The following is a 15,062-nucleotide window of genomic DNA, read 5'->3' as shown; positions in this document are numbered from 1 at the left end:
AACCCTTCCATGAATCCCACAAAGTTCTTGGCTTTTGGGACGTGTTGTGGCAATAAGTTTTGCAAGCTAGTTCTGTGAAAGGTCAAAGACCTCTGTCCCGCAGCTGAGTATTTGAAATTATGCCTTCTCATAAACACTGTCGTTATTACATTGTGGTAGCATTGCAAACACTGTGGCCTTGTGCACACTAGGAGGAACTGCAATGTTTCATTTTACAGCTCAGCTCCACCTTTGGTAGCATTGCTGGGAACCATCAAACCAGCAGCAGGGAGCTCAGCTCCTCCTTGGTAGCATGTGACCACCTGGAGGCAAATCCCAGATGGGCACAGGCAGAAGACGACTTTCTGCTGGAACATCTCAGCAGCTTGCTCGGTTTAAACCCAGGTGACAGCTCAGAGATAGAGGTTCCTCTGGTATTTCCCCAGTGACACTGACCTGAGGATATCCTGGACATCTTCCCCATATGCTGATCAGCTTGGAGCCTGTGAAAATGAGAAATCTTTTGAAGTCTTTTTGGGTTGTCCATGGACTTGAACATGGCTCTCCCATGTCTAGTAAGATGGTTCAGCCACTGATGGAAACAGTTTATCTTCTCTTTGTTTCCTCTCTTTTCTTTGTTTTCTCGCCTGTTGCAGCAATAAAGAAAACCATAGAAACCCAGAGGTTTAAATCTTTAGGAGGAGGCTCATAGGTATCACTCATTACAGAATGTAGCATGGCAGCACCCTGATTGACCTTTGCATCTCACTTCACTTTGTGCATGTGAATCTCTGTTATCTGTCAGCTCCGAGGAAAGGAAAGAGGTGCCTTCCCACACTGTAGCTTGTTTTTCTGAAGACATCATAGGATATTCTGAACAGAAATTTTAAACACTATCACAGAAATGGTCAAAAAGTGAAGTTCTTTTCATGTTTGTATTGCAGTAAAGTACAACAGTAGTTAGCCATATAGCAAAATGAGCAGTAGGCTTTCAGACTGATACAAATAGCTATAGACCCTTTAATTGTTTTCAGATCCTTTAATTTATTCTTTGGTTTTCCTGCTAAATTAAGCTATGCATCTGTCAACTCACAATGTAAAAACTCCCAGGACTTCATGGCCAATTAAACTCTTCTGGCAGAGGAAGAGCTCCTAAAATTGAAGTAAATTGTATTAAAAACTATTGGAAAGCTTTTCCATTATTGGCAAAAGAACTTCAGTTTATATTTGGATCAAACTACTTACAAAGAAATTCATTGTATCCAGTCAAAGATCTTATATATCTTAATTGTGTCTTTGCTTTCTGTGATGTGTTGAGAAAGGAAACCAACTATTTTGTGAGAATGAAAATCAATGATGCCTCATATTCCACAGATATGTGCTTGTGGTTTATGGTAATCTCTAACTAAGGTTATCACTGTGGTTGGGGCACCCATATGGTGTCTCTTCTTTTTCTAACAACATATGAATTCACTCACCAGGCTTCTCTAGCTTGGGACATTCGTAGGATGTATTTTTGAAGTCTTGCATCTCCACTTGGGTATACTTATTTTCTTGAAACTGCAATGTAATCTCTCTCACACTTGTCTTCCTGTCTTAAATAGGGCTAAACTTGGCCAAGAATAGGAAAGCAACTAGTGAGAGATGATCAGACTGACTGATCACACCACATGATCACATAATTCTCAATATCACTAGGAAACCATTTGTCTAAAAAATGAACAGTTATTTAGAAACTAATAAAGTTTCAGAGTGACTTCATAGACTGTTTCTTTCCTAATGACTTTAAAAGCTTCTCTGGAAGTAAGCTTGAAGAAATACATAACATTAGATATCTGACTCTTAGTAGTGACACTTGCTTGGACAGAGGTAAGCTGATCCACCGAGGACCACAAAGAACATTTTCATTTCACAATATGTTAGCAGGAACTGGGTCGTTATTCCCCCTCCCCCCCCCCCCCCCCCCCCTTTTTTTTTTTCTGGAACAATGAACAAGAGTTATCTCTTACATTCAAATGAACAAGGCCCCACAACATTTCCTGTATCAATTCCCTATGGAGAAGGCAGGATGTTTAGGAACCGTGATGCTGAGGACAAAGGTTGGTCAAAATACCCCACTAGCCCACTGCAGGAGTGGAATAATGGCTTCAGTGGTATTTTCCATCAGAGAAAATTGCAAATAAATGTATTTCAACTTTGTTCAGTGGTGAGCCAACAAAAATCACTTTTGCCTCTGACAGAAACCTGTTTCAAGTCCAAGACATGTCCAGACAAGGGTGTATTTCTCACTTCCCTGATCTCCAATACGAGGTTAATAAATTTTAAAAAAATCTGCGCCACAGACATTTAAGATATATATTGCTCAGTGACAACGCAGACTGTTTGATCTTTGCTCTAAGGGTAAAGCACCATTTCAAGGTTGCTTGGCAGCTCTGTTTTCCTTCCCTTAGAAAAAGAGATGGATTCATTTAGAATCACAGGCCACTGAGAAGGGAGCTCAGGTGTGGCAGAAATGGCAGGTGGCTAGAGCTGACTTGACAGCAATTAAATGTACAAATCTTTGATTAGGCTCACGGGAATGGAGTCATTAGCTACAGCGAATGGACCAGCTTGCTTTCCACTGCCTCATTAGCTATAATACTGATATTACTTTAAAAAGCCTGGAAAAAAGCCCTCCCACACAGAATTAGGAAAGCTGAGTTTCAGGGGAAAAAAATAAGCTAGTGTAAGCATTTTCTAGCCAAACAAACAGAGCTTGGCTTTTCTGCATGGTCACTGACAAAAAAAGCCTCATGTTTGCTGTACTGTGAGATAGCCCCATACCTTGTGCTGTGAGCAACACATTCACGGAGATCAACAAGTTGCTTTTGGCCACCGAAATTTAGTAATGGCCTCATCAGGCAGCTTCCTGCTGTGCTCCAGTTCTGAATATTGGTGCCTTTAACAACATCCTACACTGCAAGCGAAGACCTTTGTTCAGTCACACAGTGAAATTATCAGGCTGCATACAAGTTGCACATAAATCTTCAAACTAGCAGGCTTAGCCCAGAGGAAGATTTGGCTTGGGCTTTATTTATCGTCCTATAATGCAACTAGTTGAAGAAGGGCTGCAACAACATTCTGCCGTAAATTAACATTCTCCCACCCCTAACTCTACCCCTGCTATTTCATGGAAAGTTCATAATAAAATAATTTGTGCCCACTCACCCTTTCTCTTCCACTCTTCCTCTCATACTCTCTATCCCACCAGTTTAATTTCTCTGGCATGCTAACTGAAGAGTCTTCTGAACAAAGAGAATCGGAAGAAGTGCTTTTCCCCAAGGCCCTTTAGGTAGGGGTTCAGGCCAAAAAGTTGTCTGCAGAAAAGGAATTCAGGACTTAGGGAGGGCGGTAGACTTTCTGCCTCTCACATTGTTCAAGCAATAGATAGCACAACTGAACTGGGAGCAGAGAAAAATCATGTTTGCTGGTCAGTGGCAATGCTGCCACTGCGCACTGTGGGGCCAGGACTTCACCCTCAACAACAAGAGGAGGACTGGAAACAAGGATGCCATGCTTCCTCAGTATTAATACGGTCCTCTTGCAGCATGGGACATTGAATTGCTGTGATTTTATGATGTCCTTTGCTTACTTCTGAAGTCTATGTTTAGGTACCTCTGAATCCCATGGGTCTGTTCTCCTGTTGCAGTGGTTGGACAACATTGCCGTGATTTGGTCCTTCGAAGATTTCATGGGGACAGGACTCTGAGACAAGAGATCTCTGTGTCACACATGATTTACCAATATAGGCACTAGACAAAAATAATAATAAAAAAAAATCACATGGAAATAGTTTGAAATTAATTATACAGTCTCCCTGCAGTAATAACCAAGTACTTCACCTTCTTTAGATACATTTGTTCTTTACATGTCTTTTGAGATATAAGAGCTACTGAAGAACAGAGCTGTAAGGGATGCTTCCTCTGAAGAAGGATGTTCATAATTGTCAAAGTCAAAAATATGTGATATAAATTGTCCCCTGAAGGTAATTCCACTGAAACAGAATAACCAGTCCAACCTCGATGTCTCAGTGACTGCCAAAGTCATGTGAAGTAGATGCCATGTCATCCAACCAGCCCACACTGTACACTTCATCTGAAAGACTCCCATCAGGATGTCCTTTCCCAAAACCATGCAAGCAGAGGACAGAGAACCGGCTGCAGAAGTTCCTAAAACAGTTCAGAGGTTCATCAAATACACAGCAGCCTAATCAGTCATGCGGCACTGTTTTTCTTTCCAAAATGGTGGTGTTAGAAACACAAGGCGGGATTCGGTCAATAATATCCCTGGGGTGTCTTTGTTTTATTTTAATGAGCAGTGAACTTCCATGTTGAAACACAAAATATGGTGTGGAAAAAAAAAGCAAAAATGGTATTTGGGGGGGGGGAAGTGCAAGGAAAAAGGGAATTAAGAACAAGAATAAATTTAAGAGGTAGGAGAAAATTAGAAAAAGCTGCTAACCAGCTTCTAAATTCTTCTGCTACAGAAAATACAATTTGCATTGCTTTTACTCTTTTGCTGTCTGCCTCCCCTGCATTTCAATGCCAGTAGAGTATCTAGCCTGCCAGGCATTTGTATAAATCTTCCTTAATTCGTACCTGCTTATGTATGCACCCAGTTTCCTTTTCAGACCTGGCCTTGAATGATTTCACTCTAGAATCAGGCCTCTGAGGATCTGGGGTCTCACTGTGAGTCACTTTTAAAGTGGGAATTAAAGCCTCAACAAGCTCTGACAGACACAGGGATTCAGAGGACTGCGGTGGAAGGAGAAGATCTGTCTTTGTTGCTCCCACTTCCCCTCCATGCCCATCTCTTAGTGCTTATTTGTCCCCAGAGCAGTGAACAGCAGGAGCCCGACTCCACTTCAGCAGTCACAGTTCATTGCCTAATATCTTAATTCGAGCTGCTGAGGCACAGACACAGGCCCTCTTTTGCTGACTCTGCTATGGGGTTGGCAACCTCCAGCCAAGGAATGGAAAAGACATTGGTGGGCTGCAATAGCTGAAATTGCCACACAGAGTTTCTCTGGAGGTCATTTGTCAGAGTGGTAAGTGGTTTAAAAGCCTTGGAAAAGTTCACCCTCTAGGACTTAATATGCCTTTTCCATCTCGAGCTTCTGTGGCTCTGAAGAAAGTACAAAGGGTGTAAACAGTGCAGAAAAAAAAAAAAAAAAAAAAAGTAAAGAAAAAAAAGAAAAAGAAAAAAAAACTTTCCAGTTGTCTTTTTCTCTTCCCATTCACAGCAAATATTTTGGTAAAAAGACCCACTGAAACAGAAGAAGAATATGCAGCAATAGCCAGAGCTGCGGCTGCAAAAATCACAGGCAGTTCTTGGGCCTCCATCATCCTGCTGCCTGGCCGAAAGCTGTGGTAGGGCCAGGATGGAAACAGGAGGAAAACGTATTTTTCACTGTGTGTTTTGACTCTGCTCCTGGGGCTTAGATGACCTGTTGGTAAAAATGCCTGTGTCCTGTCTCCACAACAGATATATCAGTTGCAAATTATCTGCCCAGTTCTGCTATTGTGAGTCGGGCCCAATGGGAATTAATGGCACCAAATGATTGTTGTTGTTGGCAGTGGGCCTCCAGAGAAAGCCGGCTTCCCTGCTGTGGTCTGCTGGGCCTCAGAGGTTGGTGTTGGGCATATTTCTGTTTGGGGCAGCCCACTGTTTTGGGAGGAGGTCAGAGGGGCGAGGGGGCAGCCCCTGCCCGGGGTAACAAGCTCCTGGTGGACTGTCACACCAGGCGGGGAAGGCCACAGGACGGAGCATGCCCGTCCTGCCGCCATGTCATGTCACAGTCCGGCCTCCCGTTACAGGCGGATGGGGTCGGGAGGGGGGAAAGCAAGGCAATTTGTAGTCATGTTACATTTCCTATTTCAAAACTTTGTTTTTACAACTATTGGCCTTGCCTGCCCCAGGAGCTCTGGCCTCCGCAGCAAGCTGTGTTGTTTCATTTCTGTCAGCAGTGGGTCTTTTCTCTTTGCTTCTGCAGGAAGGCTTTTGTTTCATGTCTTTCCTCCCCTGCTGCATGCTGTGCCGGCCAGGCAATTTGCCACGTGCTCGAAAGCCGGCTTTCCATTCCTCTCCCCTGTACCGCGGTAGCCTCCCGCTCTGCTCACCACGCAAACACTCCTTCAGTGTTTCGGTCGCAGATGCTGGGGCTGTGTGTGACCATAGTGTGTGGTGCGATAAGAGGGTGGACACCTGGATGATGGCCAGTCCAAGCATTATGTCCCTCTTTCTTACACTGTTTGCTCTCGTGACATTTTCTCCTTTTGATTCTCGTGCCTGCAATGTTGATCTAGGAGGGTGGCCATCTGGGTTCCTGCCTCCACTGCTAGCTGCTGCTTGGTCTCCACCTCCTCGCTTCTCCCTCTAATTTTAACAAGGTTGCCTCTGGCCAGCCCCCGTGGTGAGGCTCTCCATGGCCAGGGGGGCACAGCTTTCATTTTCCATCCTCTCCTTTTGCCTCTCTCAGGTTAGGCCAAACGCAAGGAACACACAGGGGCCATCTCAGCTCTGTGCCACAATGATGGTTACAGCTGAATCAAGACTCAGCTGTTAATGAACTGAGACTCATCTAATCCTCAGTCCAAACAGGGGCACAGCCTATGATAAGTGATGGGAAGGGCACGCACAGATCCATTTTATTATTAAGATTTCCATCCACCCTGACTGTCCCGAGGCTCTGAGGTTTTCCTGTGGCTTTTCCCTTTGGAACCACTGCCTCCATTTCACAAAGGGTTTGAATGGAGCACAAAAGTGACTGACCTCATCCAGGATCCCAGGGTGTGAGGTATTTTCAGAAATCATTGCTGAGTTGAAAAAGCAGAGAAGAGTCTGCATGAATCTTTTTTTTTTTTTTTTTTTTTTTTTTTTTTTGGCCAAAAGCTTCTCTTGGGAAAAAGAAACAGCCTTTCAGCCTGCCAGCTCCAGCTATTCTCCTCAGTCCTCAGTTGGCCTCTCATTGGGGTTTGCTGCCAGGGTCCTGAGCTCCTGGGAAGCAATCATGGTATGTCTGCAGCACAGCATGGATGCAATGCAGATATCTAAGCTAACTGAGACCAAGCAAGAGCTGCAACCCACAAAAGTATAGCTCTATCAGCATGGCTCCCTGCCCAGGCTAATTAGCCCTGCCGAGAAGGGCTAATTAGCTAGGCTCAGTGCCACACTGATGTGACTATACTGCTTTCAAGAGGCAGCAAGTATCACGTGTAGCTTTCTGTAGCAAGGAGATCCACCACAAAGCTGAACAGACGGAGTATATATTCACGGGGCTTCCCTCTCCAGTGTAAGCACACAGAAGATGTAAGAGCCAGTTGCACATGGCAGTGTTCATTTGGGTTGCAAAGGGGTTTACAGCTGGACCTCCATGAATTAAGCTTCATCATGCCCACAGTGCAATGAAGCACAGTTATATCTTTCCCTTCGCTAGAGAGGAAAACCAGAGCATGCGGAGTGTAAGCCATTTGCTTGAGTTCACACAGGGAACCTGTGGCCAGGCTCGCCGTGCCCTGCCCATGAAACCACCCTGCCTGCTTGCCCAGCAGCACTTGGCTGCCTTCCTCTCCCACATGCCACAGCACTGGCCGCTCCTGCACAGCTCGCAGAGAATGGCTCCCAGGCATGCTTTGGACCTTCTGAGGATCCCTTCCCCACCTTGACAAACAGTCACACGTTGTATTTTTCCTTCGACGTCTGCTTCCACTTAAACTCTATTCCATAACCTTGCACGCTTTTGGGGGATGCTGCAGCTCTCACTGGCTGCCTGTGGGACAGCACCGGTTCCACGGTGTCTGCGGTTCCCCACAGCTGCAGGAGGGTGGAGAAATTCTCCCTTAAAGTGCGTAAGAAGGTAGTGAATCATAGTAGTGGTAAGCTCTTGTTTACCAACATATCACTCTGTAAAGACTTCTTTAACACAGTAATTTGAGAGATATCCAAAGCCTGGCGTCCAGTTGAGACAAGCTCAGCATCGTGCTTGGAAAAGTTTCTTCTTGGACAACATGGAGGGGACAATGTCCATGGGCCACCATGGCCCCAGATCCTCCTGTGGCTAAGGACTTTGTGTGGGACATGCACACAGTGAATTTGGCTCCAGGCTTATTCACTTCCTTCCCAGGTTTGGCAGACAGTCTGTCAGGGATAAAATATATGAGAAGGAGCTTACGGAGGCAGTAATACCTCTCCTGTTGGACCACCATTTGGAAGTGCAACAAGAGGAAGCATGGGTTACACACACACTGAAATACTGTAGCATGTATTACAGTGCTGCATATTCCAGGCAAGCGTAGCAGCAACTTGTTACCCTAACTGAAGGCTATGGTATAATTAGCTTAATTACAATGCCATCGGCTGAATTCACTTGAGAAGTATACCATTCCCTGTGCCCTACAGGGTAATGCATAATCCCAAATACTTCATCAATTGAAAGTGAGCTATGAGATACATTTGGGCTGCAGCACAGGCCCTCGGCTGTACTTTTGTTCAGTGGCGTTTTTCCCCAGCTGCTCAAAGGATCAGACTACAGTCAGAGCCCACTGATACATTTACTCACTTTATCAATCATTTAGAGAGATTGTGACACTTTCTTTCAGGAAAGGAGCTGGATTTAAATTTACTACAGAGGCCACAGGAACTTCCAAGGGACATCCCCAACAGATATTAATGTGAAATTATTTAATTTATAGTATATCAGGCCAACTAAAACAACAAAGCACAATACACAACTGTTTCCCACATACCCACATACATCTGCACACCACATAACCTGTACCCCAAAGGCAGCCATCCTGCCTTTTGGGGACCAAAGCCACAAGCTCAGTAAGCCAACACACTCCATCAGATTCATAACTAAGGACAGGATCAGGTTGGGGATGCAGAGCAGGTGCTGGTGGCAGCAAGGCTACGAGCACCAGAAGCTCCCTACACACACAGGTCACAACCCTGTCTTTCCCAAAAAAGGTTATGGCAAACACAGCCTGAGCAGATCAGCAGTGCTCACTCAGCTGGCCCACATCTGAGCTCTGCAAAAGGATTCTAGCCCTTAGCTGCTCTCGTTCTGGAAGACAAATAAGTATCCAGCATTTCTTCAAGACCTGATCAGACATAATCCCATACTTACAGTGATATTTGGACCTTCACCAATTGCTCGTCTTCTCTTCAGCTCCAGTCACTCATCACCTTCCCACACACACATGCACTGTCCTGTGAAAGCTCACCTCACTTCCCAGAAAAAAATAATTCCCCAAACTTTTTTCCTGAAGAGCAGTAGGAATAACTGGCTTTTGAATTCAGAACAGCAACCCTACAATTACGAAAAATGTTTCATTTGGGTTGACAGGAAATCAAACTGTATTTTCTTGGTAAAACAATAAAACCCCAAAATTCCATTTTGGATAGAGCAAAGTGTTTGGTTCGACCTGAAACAAAACACGCCATTTTTCTGTTTAAACTTTTCACCCCTTTTTATTTATTGCAGGCAGGAAAACCTCAAAACAAAAACAAATGTTGTTTCACACTGAAAAGCTGAACTGTTTCACTTTGAAATCAGCAGACTGCATTGACTGCAATTTCTCAGAATTGCTCTCAGTCTTTGGATGAAACTGCTTGCTAGATTTCATGTTTAATTCACAAAAAGTTTTGCACAACACAAAATATCATCCCAAGGATTTCACCTGGCCCTACTTACCTACTGTTTGGAATTGCATGCCTGGAACACGCACACACACACACACACACACAAAAAAAAAAGGCGGGGGCGGAGGGAGGGAAATTATGTCATTTAGGCAATTATATTCTTAATATTAATGTCTTCTCAAAACGAGGTCCTTCCCATGGAATATTTAGCTCTTCTCTTCATAATACTTCATGCACAGGATGAAGTAGGAGAGAGGTGTTTTCTTTGGCTTGGTCCTTACGTGGCCTGAAGACAGGACCAACGAGCAAGCATCAACTCCAATGCACTGCGGGCTTGCAACAGGGATCCCGTGGCTGAGCTGCAGGCAGTGCCGCTTCACACCAGGCATGCGGCAAGGGGGATCCAGCTGTGCGGTGCCGGGAACAGTGCACGTCTGGGAAGAATCACCAGACTTAGGTCCAGGAAATAAGGAGCTACTCACTCAGCCCACTTTTGTCTTCCACTGCTCATCAGCCAGTGGGAAAGTTTAACTGCATATGGGGTTTATTGGGCTTAACTCTGTCTCCCGGTTTTGTCTGTTAGAAATAGAGGGAAACAGCCTCTTGAGATGTTCTATTGTTTCCATTTCTGGTTCCATATGAAAAAGCAGAACAGGGAATAGATTTGGTCTTTGACCCTAAAAGAGCCTGGGGCAAAGATCCCATCTGTTCTGCATTTTAGCTGGACCTCTTCACCATTTCTGGTAACATCTGGATATGTAAATACTTTAAACAGTGGAAACAGCCCTCAATACAGATCTTGCTGCCTGTAAGCAAAAATATGGCTTCCCTATCCATATACCCCTGCAGAATCACCCAGGTCGTTAAAACGTGCATTAAACTGCCTGGTCATAAGCAGATATGCAACAGAATGGGAGTTCAAAAAGGAGGAATAGAAGTGAAAGAGTTAAAAAAGTGTTACAGCCTCTCCCAGTGTTTCCTTGGGTGGAGTGTGCAAAGGTTAACGATTTCTAAATATTCAGGAGTAATAAATGATCTAAGTAGTTTTCTGGCGGTACCTCATGTTCCCAGAGAAACAAATGCTTCAAGGATACGCACCATTTCAGAAGAATGTGACAGAGAGAAGGGAAGATTTATTTTAAAAACTTGAGATGATCTGTCTCATCATTGGTAATAAAGGTGCAGGCTCTTTCCATCCAGAAATACCATCGGCTAAACAATGAAGAACACAGTGCCTTAGGATTTGTGTCTCACCATTGAAGGGCTTAAAATTACATTATAAAAAGATTTGCTGTTTCCTCCAGAAATATCTGTAAAATTCTCCATTCCCCCATAGAGCCTTTCCCATTTGAGTTGTTTTGGCAGCACACTAGGGGTTATTTTATTCAATCAAAACTAAATTGCCTGAAAGGATCAAGTAGGAGTAAAAAATCTTGCAGATATTTGAAGAGTGGTCACTCTTGTCCCCAGTTACCAGAGCTGGGGGTGACTTTTATGGGAATTTAATTGTCTTCACAGATACCCCACTGTCAAGACCAGGTGAAACCAGTCAATCACAGAAGAAGCTACTGAGGGAGTGAAACACAGAAGGCATCCCTGGGCTGAACTGTTGAAAATATTTTTTCTTGCTTCTTTGGCAAAAAGACAAGAAGAATTTTCTCTCTTATACACCATTTTTTTCAGGAGTAGAGTACAGAAAGGGACGAGGAGAGTGGGAGGCCATTTTAAGGCCTGGGATGGAGAGCAGCAGTGTCTGTCCCTCTTCCTCTACTCCTGGATGTAAGGCTGAAAAAGGGGAAGGAAAAGTGATGTAGTCTGTGGCCAAGATAAGGATCGGTAACATGATTTTCAGGAGATGATACAGAAGTGGTAGGAAGCAGGACAGATGGGTGGAGCCACTCCTAGGAGAGAGGGCAGAGCAAAGTTTACCTCCCACGAGATAGGAGCAGGAACAATGTCAGGATGGTTTGCAATAGGAAGCTCAGGACCTGACTCAGATTATAGGATAGGTGCAAGTGAAATTATGCATTTATTTATTTTGATCTGTCTGCAACCTGTGTATTTGACTAACAGAAAACCCACAGTCAGAGAGCTGATGGTTTGGCATCTTTGCAGCACGTACCCTGGTTGACTGAGCAGGAGCTGATGATCATGTTTGCATTACACACAGGGATGCTACCTGATAACAAGCCCTTCTCAACCATGAGCAAGCAAGGCTGGGATTTCTCACTCAGTATGCAGCTGGAAGGAGCAAAGACCTTCAGGAGATTCAGAGAAACCTGAATGAAGACACTGTGGTTAGTGGTGCAAATGCTAGAGAACCCAAGCTAGATTAATATCCACAGGGAGGACACATCCTACCCCCTACACATCAAATCTTACTTACTATCTACCAGTTCCAAGCTTTCACTCACTTCTAAGTCTCCTCTGTGCACTTACTCTGTATACTACAGCACATCAAAGATTGACCCAGCACACAGTACTAAGTACTGTGACTGATCTTCAGTACATACTGCTCCATGGGTGTAACAGCTCCCCTGGCTCTTCAGACATCCCTTTAGGTCATGCTGAGTTCACCCAACTGCTGCTGACAACTTCTTAACTGAGGATGTAGTGCAATAGCTTGGGATCACCCCCTCTTCTGACCAGATCCTTACCGTGTTGCTGGTACAGCAGCAGGAGCAGCAGGGGACACCAGCCAGATAGCTCCTGGCTCCAGCTCCAAGGTTTTCTCATGGCAAGAGAACCAACAACTACTTTCAAGGGGGTTTCCTGGGATGACAAATCTACCTGCAACCTCCCAGACCCCTCGGAAAACATGATTAAAGACAGCTTCTTATACTGCACATCCTTTTAGCTAGAATTGGATGATTGGGATTGAAATGAGTGTGGTAGGATGAACCCTTACCTGCATGATCAACACAGATTCAACTGCTAGGACAAGCCCATAGCTATGTACACCTCTCTTTGGTAATAGCTTGGCTGAAGTCCAAGGAATCTGGATAAAACATGCTCAAGACTGTTCAGCCAATTAATCTCTTGTAACTTGTTGGGGGGAAAATAGCATGTGATCATGTAATTAATGGTTGGCTGCTAAGGTGTGTGCACTAATTTAGGTTCAGGCCTATGGTTGCCCAGCAACTGTATTTGCAGCATTTTCTAGCACTGAAATGCTTGACTTTACGGCCTGAATAAATGTTTGACCTTAATAAATGTTCTCTCAGGCCATTTTGTGTGTTTATTTTCCTCAACCAAATGGGAAAGAAGCAGACAGGAAAGGCAAAAGGCTCCCTTGAGCACTCACTGTCCATACCAGGCCAGGCCAGGCCCTACCTCCTGCGCGCCTGTCCAGACCCCTACTGTGAGGGCTGACAGACAGCACTAGGGATTTGTTGCCCCTCCAACAACTTGTGTTCCTAGGGAGACAAAGTCTGGCCATGGTGTTTTCCAGATTGTAGCTGACAGCAGAAGAATGATGGTACCAAAAATTTGGGGGTCTATTCACAACGCTGCAGCAGAGTTGCAGTGCTCCTGCTCTACAGCAGCAACCTTCTGCCTGAGTCTCTCCAAGATGGTTTCTTTCTTTCCCCTCACTTTCAGCCTGTCACTGTCCCAAACTTGTCTTCTCTTCCCTGCTGTTTTCTCCCAGCCCTACACCAATTTACAGTTCATCTCTCTCATTCACCCCAGACCTCTTTGGCTTTCCTTTCCACATCTCTCTCTTCTTCAATGCTTGGGGGTCAGCCAAAAGAGAGGAAAAAGGAGAGCACAGAGAGAAGGTGGGAAAGATCTGGAGAGACCTACAATGACCCCAGTGTGGCCTGTGATGACGACGGCAGGGAAACGTGTGTTCAGTCCCTGCTTCCACTGGGGGGGGAACATACTCTGAGCAGTCAGAGTCCTCTACTGCCAGCAGTCTACAAACTATTTTTCAAAGGTTCATAACTTGGCCAAATTTGGGCAGATTTTCCTGGACATAGCAAAATTGTATATTCCTACTTCAAAGGCTTCCTCCTGCCAAATTTCAAACCTTTACCCCTTCTCTTGATGAATGCAAGCACTTCAGAAATAAAAACTTCACCCGGACACAATACAGAGAAAGTTTTCTCTTAAAGGTTCAGAAGTGCTTGGCAATATCTGAGACAGGCGCTCAGAATGGAAAATATAAACTTAAACTGTAAAAGCCCTGCAGGGCTACAGAATCAGCTAAAAACTTGCATTATAATGGCAATGTGAAGGTAGTTGGACTTTAACATCACAAAAGCAATACTCAAGATATTACCAACTTAATTCATACTAAACCAAAAAACATTACGTGGAATTAAAACTGGTAATTGTACACAACAGCCCTATTGACTAAAACAAGATGGAGTTTGATGGACAGCTCTGTTAATATATTGGCAAAGAGGGTAGGTAACTTCTCCCCAAATTTCTGTTTCATTCTATATATGTAATTTATTGAAATTTTAATTAAAAAAAAAGACGCTTTTTTTCACCAAAAACCCTGAACAACCAGATTGACAAAGCAAGGAATGTCCCCTCGGTCCCTGTGCTGGACCACATCCAGGGACATACCACCACTGTGGCTCCCAAGAACAGACACACGCCAGAGGGATGAGTTTCTCATGTAATTTTTCAAGTGTAATTTGCTGACAAGCTCTAGCAGCCTCCCAAGAAGTTTACCTAACACCATGGCACCGTGACACTGTGCTACAACGAACTAATTGTCCTGAAAGGAGTCACTGGAGAAAGTGCTCACAGTACTGGCACTAGACATGCTTTAGCTCACTTTCTAGGGACTGTCTTGAATTTAATATTTTTAACAGGTGACAGGAAGATACTGAAATCTAGTTTGGATATCCTGAATTTTAGTTTACCATTTAAATTCCCTTCAATTTTTCTCATCCCCAGTTAACACCGCAGACCATTAGCCTATATTATTTAAGCCATTCACTGAATACAGAACAAAAGGCTATCAAGTCCATCTATTTGTTTATACTGTCATCATCATTATAGCATACAAGTATATGAAAGACGCGTTCTGTAATCATAACAACAGTGAATTGTCCATGAGCTGTGCAGCTAACAATTTACACCTACACAGATTTGCGTGAAATGAATTCTAGTACTTTTTAGCAAAATCATTGTAAAGCTCACAGACACTTTGAACTGGAAACTCATTCTTAGAAATGAATGTTGGCTTTTCCCCCCCTTCCTCTATAATGTTTGGGGTGCTTCCCCATTTTGAATTAAAGTACAATCTGTACTTATTTTTGTTGTCATGTACTCATTGAAGTTGTCTCTCAGACTGCTCAAGAACATTCCCATGTTTCCTTTGAAAAAAAAAAATGAAAGAAAAAATGGATAATTCAGAATTATTCTACTCAACTCCAGCATTCTACAAT

The sequence above is a fragment of the Cygnus olor genome, chromosome 1 (assembly GCF_009769625.2).
Source record: "Cygnus olor isolate bCygOlo1 chromosome 1, bCygOlo1.pri.v2, whole genome shotgun sequence".
Classification (NCBI taxonomy): domain Eukaryota; kingdom Metazoa; phylum Chordata; class Aves; order Anseriformes; family Anatidae; genus Cygnus; species Cygnus olor.
Note: the sequence above shows the minus strand (reverse complement) of the source record.